Source organism: Dermochelys coriacea, chromosome 4 (genome assembly GCF_009764565.3).
Source record: "Dermochelys coriacea isolate rDerCor1 chromosome 4, rDerCor1.pri.v4, whole genome shotgun sequence".
NCBI classification, from domain to species: Eukaryota; Metazoa; Chordata; order Testudines; family Dermochelyidae; genus Dermochelys; species Dermochelys coriacea.
In genome coordinates, this window is record NC_050071.1 from 29,327,406 (window position 1) to 29,341,441 (window position 14,036).

The 14,036-nt window shown below is 41.3% G+C and overlaps 1 protein-coding gene across 2 annotated transcripts in view; it reads right to left on the reverse strand.

The window, feature by feature from the left end:
- PPP3CA (protein phosphatase 3 catalytic subunit alpha) overlaps nucleotides 1-14,036 on the reverse strand; it is a 345,008-nt gene that overhangs the window by 318,965 nt on the left and 12,007 nt on the right. The gene's annotated exons all lie outside the window — the stretch shown is intronic.

Sequence of the window (14,036 nt, forward strand, 5' to 3'; positions counted from 1 at the left end):
GCACAGAGGAACATATATTTTCAAGGCTGAACTTTTCAAAGAAGTCAACGTAGACTTGTTTTCAAGCGGGTGTCTCAATATGTGACTCCACAGGGTAAAGCATCTGTGCATTGTATACTCTTAACAAAAACAAAAATATTAAAAAGCTTCCTTTAAAACAAAATGATTTAAGAGCATGTAACTATAGTTTTTGTGTAATAATTCATAATCACCACGAATGTGTCCCCCTTGTGTGTGTGTGTGTGTGTGTGTGTGTGTATACACACACACACACACACACACACACACACACACACACACACACACACACACACACCGTTCAGCCACAGTAAAATACAGCAGTATGTACCATAATGGGATATAACCATTCTTCAAGGACTGTTATTCTGTTTGGCTGTGCACCTAACACCACGCTCAAAGCCTGAGGATATTCCAGAGTGACACACACCCTGTCTGTTTTAAGATATAGTAAGATCTACAAAAGGCTTTAGGGAATCTTTGGGGAATAAGTGGCCGTGGCCCTGCCCCTGGGTGGTTGTTCAAATGAGGTGTTTCAACCTTTCATGTTTATTTCCTGATGCTGGAAATATTTTGGATTTTCACCAAAGTTTGAATGAAAATTTTCATAGAGAGACAGAAATCAGGGAAACACCAAGTTGCAGATAAGAACAAAGCAAAGCCCCAACTCGCAGCCTCCAATGTACATAACACACTTGGATACTGCACTATGACTGGCCTGCCCACTTTCTAAAGATCAGAAGCAACTCTAGTACAGCTTTGTTACAGCTGGTAAATACTCCCCATCAGAAAAGGGAAGCAGCGACCACCTATGTGAAATACAAATTAGAGAAGTCTTACACCCAAGTGCCAGATCTGGAAGGCCAAATAAATACATCTGAAACCTAACCAAACTCTATTGAAATTAACATTCAGCCACATAAGGCAACCCATCTCACTTAAAGAGTGTTTGGAAGTTTGGCAGGTAATGAGATATGCTTGACGCAACCGACCTTCCCACACAAGCAATATCAGAATGACCTAGAAGACAACTCCCTCCGTTTTGAGAGGCAGCTTGATGTAAAGAATAAGGAAGTGGATGGAATCAGGAGCCCTAGGTTTTTCCTAACTATGTCAACCTGCCAGGTGATCTTGGGCCAAGGACTTAACTGTGTGCCCAGGAATGTTAAGTTATGCTTTCTCATTTCTCTGCCAGGATACAAAATTTGTTTGTGTTGCAAACACAAATGCCAGTGAAATCAATGTGGATTTTCTCTAATTTCCATTACCCCTTTTAAGGAATAGTGCAATCAACCACAGTAATTTACACTGTTTCCACTAAAAACAAAATCAGCTGTGGAAAGCGGTGTCTTTGTTAGCAGCCAACAGTACTTCCAGATCCACTTCTCCCTGCCGACTGCCTTGCTCTGAAAGGCAGAATGGGAGAGTGTATCCAGGCTGTGCCAGTGACCATGACCAGAAAAGCATGTCAGTTCTCACCATTCTTGGCCTGGCAGGAGAGAAAAATCAAGAAGGCTCAAAATATCCCTTGGTCCTCTCATCTCCCTTCTCTCCACCATAATTCTCATCTTGAGAAGAATGCTTTAAGTGTGTGTGGGGGGAAATCAATAAAAAACAGTTGGCTTAAAATCACTGTTAATGTAAACAGTCTCTTTTGTACTCAATTTCTGCATGTGTATTATGCACACACATTCATTTGTAACAGCCCACTCGGATAGAGGTGAGAAATTGCAGAGTCGTGCAACAAGACTTAAAACAGGACTAAAGTGCACGATAAAACGCAAATCTCAATGCAGCCTTAAGGTGAGAAGTAGACGTTTGGTCTGAATGAGCAGTGAAGTTCTCTGAGACCAGCTCCACCTTTTGCAACTGCTATGCTGATGTAAGGGGACTGTTGCCCCCTTACTAACATTCAGTGGGGGCGTTTTAGTTGCTAGCTCCCAGTACTAAAAAATGGGGAATCAAGACCCTGAGACTGACAGTCCCCAGGAACAATGGGGAGAGGCCAATGCTCCAGGACAGCCTGAATGACAGGGCGAACAGGCTAATCAGGGAGTCAGGAGGCCAGGGAGGTCCTGTCCTCCGTGTGAGCTGGATTTGCCTGGGTCAGAAAGTGGGGCCGAACTAGGGAGAAAGCAGGGGCCCAAGCTGAGCTGGGGAACAGAGTTGTGCCAGATCCAGAGGGACCCCAGAAAAGCAGCCCAGAGAGAGCAGACCCTGTCCTGGGAGCAGAGCTGCAGCCTCAAAGCCAGAGGCACAACCCAGAGAGAGTAGACTTGCCCTGGGAGCAGAGCTGCAGCAATCAGAGCCAGAGGGGCCAGAAAAGCAGCCCAGGGAGCTGGAGGCGGCAGCAGCAGCGCAGAGACAGAGTGGTGGAGCTGGGGCTGGGGCAGGAGCAGTCTGGAGCTGGGTGCGGTGAGCAGCCAGGGAGACAGAGGGGGACCCGGGCAGCAGGCCCAGCACAGGGAGACACCTCAGCCAAGAGGCTCTGCAGGCCAGGCTTGGATCATAACCCCGTCAGGGCGGGGGCGATACTGGGAAGAAGATCCTACCACTTAGAGCCCGAGAGCGTATGGCCACCACCAGAGCAAGTGTCCAACCCACAGCATCCCTGCAGCACAGCCAGGGCCTGAGAAGGCAGCCTGGGACTTACAAGGAACAGACTGTGAACTGCCCTGACATTGCAGAGACACTGTTTGTGAAGTTCCCTGCCACAGAGCGGGTTGATGCGTTTCCTTTAACCTTTCCCATTTTTCCTTATTCTCTTTAAAATTAATTATTGATTAAATAACTTGCATTTGCTTTAACTTGTATGTAATAGTCAGTGGGTCAGAGAAGTGCCCAGTGCAGAGAGAGTACCCCGGAGTGGGGATGCCCTAGCCCGTCCTAGGTGATCGCAGCAGGGTTGGAGGTCGAGCCCCCCTGGAATCCTGGACCCAGCCTTGTTGGGGTTATGAGGACTCTGCCAGACAGGAGTGGAAGGGGAGTCCTCAAGGGCAGGGAGGCCACTGGGTAAAGGAAGTGGGAGCGAAGACTCAGATCCTTTCACTAGCCCACTTCACCGGGGTAGTGCAGAAGCCAGGAAAGTTCCCCACAAGAGCGGGGACTATTCCCCCGCTTACACTGACATATATTTTGGCTGATAGCTTGGCTACAGGCTCCAAAAAAAAAAGGGCACACATCTCAAAGGATGGACAGGATTTATGAACAGAAGGATAACTTCTGGTAAGCCAGATCATGAGACTAAGCCAAATCCCAAAATCTTAGAGAGGCCCAGTTTTCCGAAGTATATGATCGGACTATATATATATATATATATATATATATATATATATATATATATATATATATATATATATATATATATATATATACATACACATATATATACACACACACACACACACACACACACACACACACACACACACCCCCATCCATCCAGGAGCAAGAGATATAAAACAAAATGTCAATAACTTTACCAGCTTGACAAGATATGCAAACATTTCCAAGGTATCTGGAGAATATTACATAACGTGGAGACTTGGTTTGTAATGATGGCTGGATTCAATAGAATAACGGAGCCCAGGAGTGATCTTTGGGTGGTGTTAGAAGCCCTTTTTATTAGAACTAATGCAATGCATTTCTTTTTCATACCCCTTCTATTCATTGTTACAGGTTACTGTAACATGTTATGAAATGTCACCAGTTTTCCCTGTAGTTTCACTTCTTACTCTAAAAGATAGGAAACAAGTAAAAGTCTGATATCTGCAAAAAAGATGTTTGCATAGTTAACATTTCCACGGGCAACAATATTACTGGAGATATTTCAACATGTTTATTTCAAAGAAAAAAAAAAGAAAGTTTTAGTGGCATGCTTTCCATTTTTCAGTTTTCTTTGGGGATGCCTGACTGCTCATAACAAAAGATTTGTGTATGGTTTAAGAGTTTCAGCAGCAATGAAAGAAGAGATCTTTACTACTTGAAGAGTCCAAGCAAGTATGGGGGCAAGTACATCAAGCAGAGTAGACTCATCAGGTACACTTTTCAGAAGCACCCAAATCTCGTGTGACTTATTTAGGCCCTTAGGAACCCTGTCTCATTTTCTGTTAATGAGACTGAGAAGCCTAAATCATTTCTGAAAACGTGACATAAGTGCTTTCGAAATTTCTACTATCTAGCCCTCCAGCATCTGAGTGTTAAATGTTACTGCTGCCACCTGCATAAGAGAGATTCACCTGGCAACACAATGAGCATATGACCATCAAGGTCCTATGTTAAGGCACAGATGAATGTTCAGGTCAGAGAAGGAACTATTTAATGGGATTAGGAGTAGAAGGCTAACAAGAAATAATCTTCCCCCAAACACGTTGCGGTTCAAGAAACCTTGTGTTCCAATTGGCAGATTACATCCTGTTGTATCTGTTGTATTGATGGAATGCCAATAAAACGAAAAGGAAAAAAAAAATACAACATATTGAAAATGCTTCACATGAGTTAGCAATAGCAACTTATCTGCCTTTATGAAAGTGCCACAGCACCAGAGCTATATTCTGCATGGTTCACATTTTCAAGCTATCATAAATCAAAGTCTGATGCATGCATTCACCCCATTAAGAACAACAGAAACTCTAAACTAAGAGGATAACGTACGACCAAAAAGGTTCCAAAATAAGGAACACGCACCAGCACATCAGCCACATGAATCTCTGCACTCTTACCGTTACCCCGTGGTCTGCCACTAAGCCGAGACCACAGCAAAAAGATATCCACAAGAATGAAGACTGATTTAAATATTCTACCACAATCTATGAAACTGTATAGTAGCTAGATAATCACTGATTTATTAAAAATTAGGTAACCTGCAGTAATAAAATATCAGACATTAGAATTAAGGTCCTATTTAATAAAAAGGACTACATTTATCTCCCCCAGAAACACTTTCCCTACCAGCTTGTCTCTAGATGTATAGAAGTGCACGTTACAGAAACCAAACAGATATTTTCTTTGTACTAAACAGGCACAAACTCCTTAATCTTGGAGAAAGGTAAACGAATATGAAAGCCAATACTTCAGTTAGGATACAGATTTCTATAATTACTGCGTAACAAAAAAAAAAAACGCATCTTTTCAAACCTGATTGCTTCACCATGCAATTTAAACATCACAAACTGTACACTAAAGTGGGGAGGAGACGGGGATTTAAAGTATTTCAATTTACTGTTGACATGGTATTCAGTGGCAGGTGACTACCTGGCATACATGTCCTCGTGACAGTGTCTGGTGAGACTTCAAAATGCTTCAACCTGGCTGGTGTGGTCTGTATAGTGCTGATGATTTTCTTTTAAAAAGATTAGTTTTAAAATGAAGCGTGCATTGTGACTTTCCTGTTAACAGACGACTTTAACATGGCAACCCATCCTTAAAATGTTTGATGTTACAACCCTACTGGCTAAGGTTACAGGTTTATCCCAAAAACTTTTTGAAACTAAATGTCTTCAGCCCCTCTATCTTCCTGGCTTCCCTCTATTGTACTTTCTACCTTTGCAGAACATGCTAAATTATAAAACGAACCAGAGCAACACTAATTTAGAAAAAAAATTCTGCCTCACAGTCAAGTTTCACTAGCCAAGTTTAATCTCAAACTCTGTTGCGTTGGATCCAGCACACTCAAGAGATTTCCATTGTCAGCCCCTTTTACTGGTAAAAGGTCCTGCTAGATATACTGGGATTCTGAACAAAAAAAAAAAAAAGTGTTGTTACAGGGGCTTCTATTAAAAAGGGAGCAGTGTGTCAGCAATACTGCAGGAATAGAACCTCCCCAGACTGGTGGAAGAATGAATAGGAGGACATCACTATTAAGCCCACAAAACAACCCTAAGGAAAGAAAACACCATTCACTTCACATCAGTGTCAAGTTTAAGGAGAAAGTTGTTCATGTGCCATTTGTATATTTTTCCTAGTTCGGACTTAATACACTTTTACAGACCACTGTCGGATACAGCACAGTTGCAATTAATCAATTCAGTATTTTTTCTGAACACCCTAAAACTGTATTTGATGTCAGTATTGTCTCGGGTAATTCTGAAGAATTGGCTAATGATACAAAGTTGTGCTCACCACGCAGGGTACTTGGCACACCCAGGACATGCAAAGGCACATTTATTTTAAGTGAGGACCCCAGTGACTAAGAGCTAGGTGAAAAAGCAAGTTTATTTCTACCCATGAGTTATCTTCAGAATGCCCCATTTAATAAACAAAAGTTGTCTTAAGGGATTGCATGAAAAGAGTTATTCAGCAATTGTAATACTTCTAAATACAAGATTGTTTTTTAGGAAATGGCATGACTATATTACTTGACCAATGGATTTTATTCACTTATTTATAAATTCCTTTCATGGGAAAAATAAGAAATTCTGCTTTTAAAAAATAGGAAGATTTTTCAGAAAACGTGAAACTCGTTAGCAAAAAATATGAGCCCTGAAAAGAACGTTTCCATTTTAGAAGAAATACAAAGAGGTATGCACCACACTTTTCAATCCAAGCCCAAAATAAAGTGATTCATTCTGTAGCGGAAACACTAAAAATGTTTTCACAAATTGATCTGTCTAGACAACACCTAATCTCAACTACTATAAAAGTTGACTAGCCTTGTTGTGGTTGAAGGCTTGGGGGGGGGGAAGGAGGGGGGAAATCAGTGCTTCTAATACCAATGATTTTCCTTTAGCAAAAATGGTAGAGCTACTGCGTTTGAAGCCAAGAGTCTCTTGTTATTTCATTAAGGTGATCTCTATGGCCCCAATCCTGCAAAGAGATACACACAAACAAACAGACTCCTGTGCTCACATAGGTCCCCACTGGGGTCTACCTTCTTGGAAGTCATCGTGGGATCAGAGCCTAGTTTTGCATATGCTCATTCATGTGCATAATTACTACGTTTATGATCAGGGGCTTGTTAAGGCAAGTTGAGTAATAAATTAGTCCACCTACCCAATTTACCCTATACACAAACAGGGTTCAACTCTTCACACATTGAAACCTACAAGTGCAATTCTGGACACTGGCTGAAAACCTGATATATTTTATACATTTGCAGACAACTGTTTATTTGAGGCAGCTTACACAGCAGTTTCAGATGTTAACCCATGGCACAAATTGACAACTGCTTTCAGTTACAGAGCTCAGGATATCAGAGAGCATCAGGATATAATAGCTTCTCTGCATCAACGGGGGTGGCGGGAGAGGGAAGTCTACAAATCAGTCTTCGGGGAAAAAAATCCCATGCTTAACATCTTCACTATAATGTTCACAGATAAAGCCATGTTCTAATAAACACAAGATAAAAATAGCATCTCCTCTAAAGAAGTTAACACGTGTTGAGCGGGTCCTTCAGAACATCAAGAAAGGTATTTTTCCTTGGAGGCCTATCAATGATTGGATTTAAGAGCAACTTGGGCTAAAGAGCACTGTAAAGAACACCATAAAGATACTCTCTCTGAGCAGTCACTTATATTAAAAATCACTTTCAGCTATAAGATCTCTTGGAACTATTTCAACATGGGCATATTCATGGTAGAGCACCATAATCTATCAGTGCATCCTTGCTACGAATGTCATTGATTGGCTCTGGTCAGCAGACATGCTTAAAAAAAAAGTCTACTGGCCTTTGAGCGTGAAATATAGGTTTGATCATTGTATTCAAATTATCAGCATCTCCAACAGTTAAGTAATACACATGAGGAATATATTTTTAAAAGTTATGGAAGAGAGAGAGAGTGACTATTTCTACTGCTACCACTATAGAACCAAATGCTCCTGTAACGTTTACAGACAAACCTGTAAAGTTTCATGGCATCAAAAAACAACCCACCCACACACCACAGTAACTGGATAATACTCAAGATAGCCACAGAATAGCCTTCTACTGTGGTTTTACTTGATGCAGTGGACACTATTTCTAAGGTTTGTCTAAACTAATAACGTACTGCAGCAATCCAGTGTCTGAATACAAGCTGTGTGATGCTAATACCACAGAGAAATTAAACACATTGATAGAGTTTAATGAGAGCGATATCCCTAATCTCTATTTAGTAAACAGCAAATACTGTTTACTTGCCAGGCAGCTGCCACCTGAGGTTCCTGGCCTTAGGGAAATAATACCAGGTTAAAAAGAACTGAGATTTGGTGTTCCCTAATGTACAGTTCTTTATAGTCATGGATTAACTCTTCGTGTTCCTTTGGATTTCAAATAAAAAGTTCTTTACCCGCTTTGACACTTAAACCAAAAATGCCAAATGACCTTACGCTGCTACTATACCTGTCAGAGCTCTCGATACTTTCTGTTCATGCAGGAGTGATATGGGACATTTTTTAATAAAAAGTCAAGGCATCAAAATTATGGGTTTTCTATTCTTAAATTTGAAGATAATTTAAAGCATGCTTGGCATTCAAAAATGCTTGGTGTGTGTGACAGGAGATTGAAACCTTCCAGCTACCCGCAGCGCAGGTAGGCCACAGAGTCAGCCAGCATCCTCCAGTGACCCGAGACAGACTGGGAGTCAGATCTGCGTTTTACTTCCCAGATCTGCCACCAGCCTATTTTGTGGCTTCCACTTCTCTGTTTCCCCATCTGTTAAATGAGGATAATTTCTACAGCCCTTTGTGATCTACAGATGAAAATGTAATAGAAGATTATTATGTGCACATACTCAGTCTACCAGCATTCTTAACCCTGTACTGGAAAGACTATATCTAGTCATGAGAGTGCAGGTCAGATTCCCCTTCAATCCTTTGTGGAGTCTGCCAACTGACAGCATTTTGAGTATGTTGAGACACCTGCCCACTGGGAATTTGACAAAGGGCTTGTCCACATGAAGACTTAGTGTGCAGCAAGGCGGGGTGCAAATGTACAGCTCATTAGCCTGCCAGACTATGTCACCATGCGCACCCTGCTATCGTGCACTACATACAGTACTTTTAGTGCATGGCAGCAGGGTGAACACACCGATGTAGTCCACAGCAGGCTAGTACACTGTACATTTACCCCCCAGCTTGCCGTACACTAAAATTCTAGTTAGACACGGGCCCCAAGAATCAACTCTAGTCACATATTACAGACAAAGCAACTGAAATAAATGGTAGTCACAACCAACATGTGTTAGCTGTGAACTAGTGAAGTAGGGATAGAATGTTTTGTACCCAGGGCCTTTTGGTTTTGGTTTTTATTTTATTTAATTTTTCCCAGAACTTCACTGATGTTTATTACTACAACGACAAAAAGAGGTGAAAAGTCGGTGGAAAAAAAACCTTCATTTTTCTGAGTAACTATCAGGGGGTTTTTTTGGTGGACGGAAGGACAGGGAAAAAGTATTCAGTAGATTAATGTTCGGATAAATGGAATTCAATGTGGTTTGTTGCCGAACTCAAAATACGCCACCTCTGAGTTTAAGAAAACAATACATCTCTAATCCCCAAATAAAACTTTTCATTTGAATCAACAGTTTACTGTTGTAGACTTAGAACTATTAGCCTATAAATATTTATAATATTAATAATTGAGCCACATCATTTGCAGCACACTCAAATTCATCCTTTTCTCCTGCTTTTGTTTTTTTAAAACTTTTGAATACTTCCTTGTGTTCTGAAACATATTCTGATAGACTTTTGTTTTCTTCCCATTTTAGCGTGTCAGATCTTTAAACAGTTATCTGCTAATAGTTTGAAACGTGTATGTGGTAGTTATGAGATTCAGCAGTACATTCAGATGTGCATGCACTTCAGAGCTTGCATGCGTGTGTGCCTGTTTATGGTGTGTATCTTCTAGACTAATACATAGCCTTATTTCAACGGGCAGCTTTGCATATACACACAGACTAATGTATTATCATAATACATATGTCTCATGGAATGTATTAAATAAAACAAGTTGTTCTCATTTGAATGACACAAAAGTAGGGTGAAAATTGGGGCAGGGGGGGAAAACAAATAATTTGTTTTTTACAAATACAATAAAAAAACCTGGGATTTTTTCAGTAAAAAAAATCTATTTAAACTGAAAATGAAAGGGCCTATTTGTACCATAATGCAAATCTCAAATATGCATACCTTTAAACTAGGGAAACTATTTTAAAATTCTTTACCCTAAACTCTATAGAGAACACCTCAGATTCTTGATTCTCCCTCCTCCAACTTCAGCTTAAAAAATAAATGAATGTGCTAAAACCAAGACTAGTGTAGTGTAGACAAAGCCTTTTTGTCGGCAAAATTTTTGCTGCTCAGGGTTGTGGGGGTGGGGAAAAGCACACCCCTGAGACACACAAGTATCACCGGTGTGGACAAAAAGCAAAAACTGGGTGGTGCTGACAGCATTTTGAGTATGTTGAGACATCTGCCCACTGGGAATTTGACAAAGGGCTTGTCCACATGAAGACTTAGCGTGCAGCAAGGCGGGGCGCAAATGTACAGCTCATTAGCCTGCCAGACTATGTCACCATGTGCACCCTGCTACCGTGCACTACATACAGTACTTTTAGTGCATGGCAGCAGGGTGAACACACCGATTTAGTACACTGTGCATTTACCCCCAGCACAAGTATCACAAGACACACAAGTATCACCGGTGTGGACAAAAAGCAAAAACCGGATAGTGCTGACAGCATTTTGAGTATGTTGAGACACCTGCCCACTGGGAATTTGACAAAGGACTTGTCCACATGAAGACTTAGTGTGCAGCACTAAGGGGTGGGGAAAGGGTTGTGGGGGTGGGAAAAAGCACACCCCTGAGACACACAAGTATCACCAGTGTGGACAAAAAGCACCGGGTGGACAATGCTATGCCAATGGGAGACGCTCTCCAGCCGACATAGCTACTGCTGCTCATTGGGAGTGGTTTAATTATGCTGGCGGGACAGCTCTCCCCCCGCCGACACAGAGCTGGTACAGCTGTGCCACTGTAAGGTCCGTGGTGTAGACATAGCCCAAGTTAACTTTAAGTGTAATAGTAGAAATTTTCCCACTAAAATCTTTAAAGTACATACAAACTTTCTGTAGAAGCTGGGCTGGATTATTCTTGCTCAATAACTTGTACTGCTGAGACTTCTCCATGTTCAAAAGAACCACAGAAGAAACTTAACTACCATTGGCCAAAGTTAAAATTCTTTCACTTTAACCTAACCTATAAAACAAAGGCAGGTTTGCGCCACCTTCGGGCATGCTTAACTGTATTTCAACATGGACCCAAAGGAAACCTTGTTTAGCCAGGTTAGTAGGCATTTTTTCTCCTTTATGAAAAATTAATTCATTAAGATGTGCTGCGGGGAGCAGAGATCTTTAAAGGTTGTATTGTTTAGATGCCTGTAGGTAAATTGGGGATAACATTTATAGATAATCAGAACACAATTTAAGGTAGCTATAAGGGGCCTATGTATCCAGCAGCCCCAATCGATTTTCTTTGTGAGCTTTTCTTCGTACAATCAAATTCAAGCTCCCCACCCTCGAACACTGTCTCCCTTCCCCATGCTTCTCCACATTGTCTCTTCCATGGTCATTCTCTCAGTATTGGCTTCACACCTTACTTTAAACTGATCCATATGCTTTTAACTTTCCCTTGCTACTTGTCCAAGAAGCCTTCCTTCTTTCTTTCTTAAAGCCCACTTCTTGCATTCATCATTTTTACACTTCTCTCCTCATCACTAATCCTCTCCAACTGTTGTACTGTGCCTTGTCTGTCTTAAACTGCAAGATCTTTGGGGCAGGGAATATGCCTTGCTCCAATGTGCTATCTAAGTTTATGGGGCTACAGATGTGATTTTTAACATTAAAGTTTTCTTCATGTATAAAATCTAAAGGATCAGGTAACAGCTGGAAGTTACATACATTAGGAGAGTTTACATGTTTAAGGCAACCTGACTGCACTTAATTATGAATGCTCAGTTCTAAAATGGATAGTACATAGAAGAACGACATACAAAAACAACAGCTAGAGAGTCCACCGCTGTCTTTCAAAACAAATCAAGCTAAAAGAGCAAATTTCCTCAAGTTTGAAAAAAAATGGTTTACATTTCTCAGATATGTTGAGAGAACATGCTCCATTTCCTACAAGGAGGGGAAATATTTAAACACACACAGAGGCATGTCTTATTTGTATTCCAGGAGCGTCCAAACCCCAACCGTCATCAGTAATGCACCGGACGTGCTACTGTAACACCGACAGATCCCGGTCATCAGCGGGCAGGATCGAACCTGGGATGTCAGTGCATGAGCCTCTACCACATGAGCTAAAAGCCAACTGGCTCTTAGCTAAGGCTGTAGAGCAGACTCATTTTAACTCTCCAAGTGGTTTTGGTGCCACTGGATGGGACAGAACACCACACCCAGAAGCTGTGTGGGTTACATTATATAAACACAAGAGGTTTACAATCTAATTTAAAACAAGATACAGAAGTGGGGAACAAATGATAGAAGGTAAGGAAGAAGAACAAAGATGGCAATCAATCATAAAATTATGCAATTCTGGCCCGATTCAAAGTTTACTGAAGTCAATGGAAAGACCTTTTTTGACTACAATGAACTTTGGATCAGACTCTTAAAAAGGAAAATTTTCAAAGTCAAGTGCCAAATGGTACCTAACCGCCAGTGAAATCCAAAGGGACTTAGGCACCTTTGACCTTCACTGGAAATTTGGTGCCTAAGTCCTTTTTCAAAGGGAACTGCCAACTGGCACGTAAGCCCCTTTGACTTTCAATAGCCGAATTGCCATCTGTGTCTTAAAAAAAATCTCCGAAGAGTCTCACAAAATGCAAGACTATTCCTGTATCAGTGCCCTGAATTTAAAAGAGCATGGAAGAAACATTAAGGATAAAAGTTACTACATAGCATAACATTGTTCCCATTTGCTATCATTAATTATGGCTGCAAGTGTCACTGTAGTTAATTGCCAGCTGCGCTATTTCAGGTGCTCCAATAGAGTAGGACCATTGTAATTTACATCAGACTGAAACTTAGAGAGACAAGGTGGGTGAAGTAACATCTTTTATTGGGCAACTTCTGTTGGTGGCAGCAACAAGCTTTCAAGCTTACACAGGCCTGGGAAATGTACAGCTAAATACAAGGTAGAACAGATTGTTTAGCGTAAAGTAGTTATCATGAATTTCCAGGGACCATTCAAGACCATGATTTTTAGTATCTAGCAAAGTTGTTAATTTGCTGTGACACTCTGCGTACATTTCCTAGACCTGAAGAAGAGCTCTGTGTATGCTCAAAAGCTTGCGTCTCCCACCAACAGAGGTTGGTCCAATAAATATACTACCTCATCCACCTGGTCTCTCTAATAATACCCTGGGATCAACATGGAGACAACAACACTGCATGCATCAGATTGAAACTTAGCAAACATGAGGTGGAAATGGTGTGAAATGATTCAAAATGTTTTTAGAAAATGCTTGGACTCTTATTTTGAATAGTTTCAGATTCAAGTTCTCTTTGTTCCCCTCATCCCCTAAAAAATGATGGGAAAGGAAACATTGCAGGCCTTTGGTCATTAGAATGGGATATTACAGTTGCCATCTTGAAATAAAAACAGACAAGACAGTCCCAGTTTGTTACTGAAAAGCATCACAAACTAAGGTGGCTGACAAAGCAGCTTTTCATCTGAAGACAGCAAGAGCACTTCCTCAACCACACTCAAGCCTTATAAACGTCCTCTCAATAGTACCAGATGTGTCGTACCTTCGATTTCTCAAGAAGGTATGAGGGGAGTTGGGGGGAATAAAAGGGGGGGAAGGCACCAGCAGGAGCCACACATATGGATGTGTGAACAGAGGATTTGTTAGTGACCCAGTATGGCCCACCTTCTCTTCTGCTGAGACACTGTTTGACATCAAGACAGAAAACTTTAAGGGAAAAGTAAAGGTGTCCATAAGGACTCACCCTGGAACCTAGAATTTACTGCCCAGAATCAACTCTTGCTGTTTCCAGAATAAAGTGCACTAGTACAGCTCACCCACCCACTCAGCAGTGCA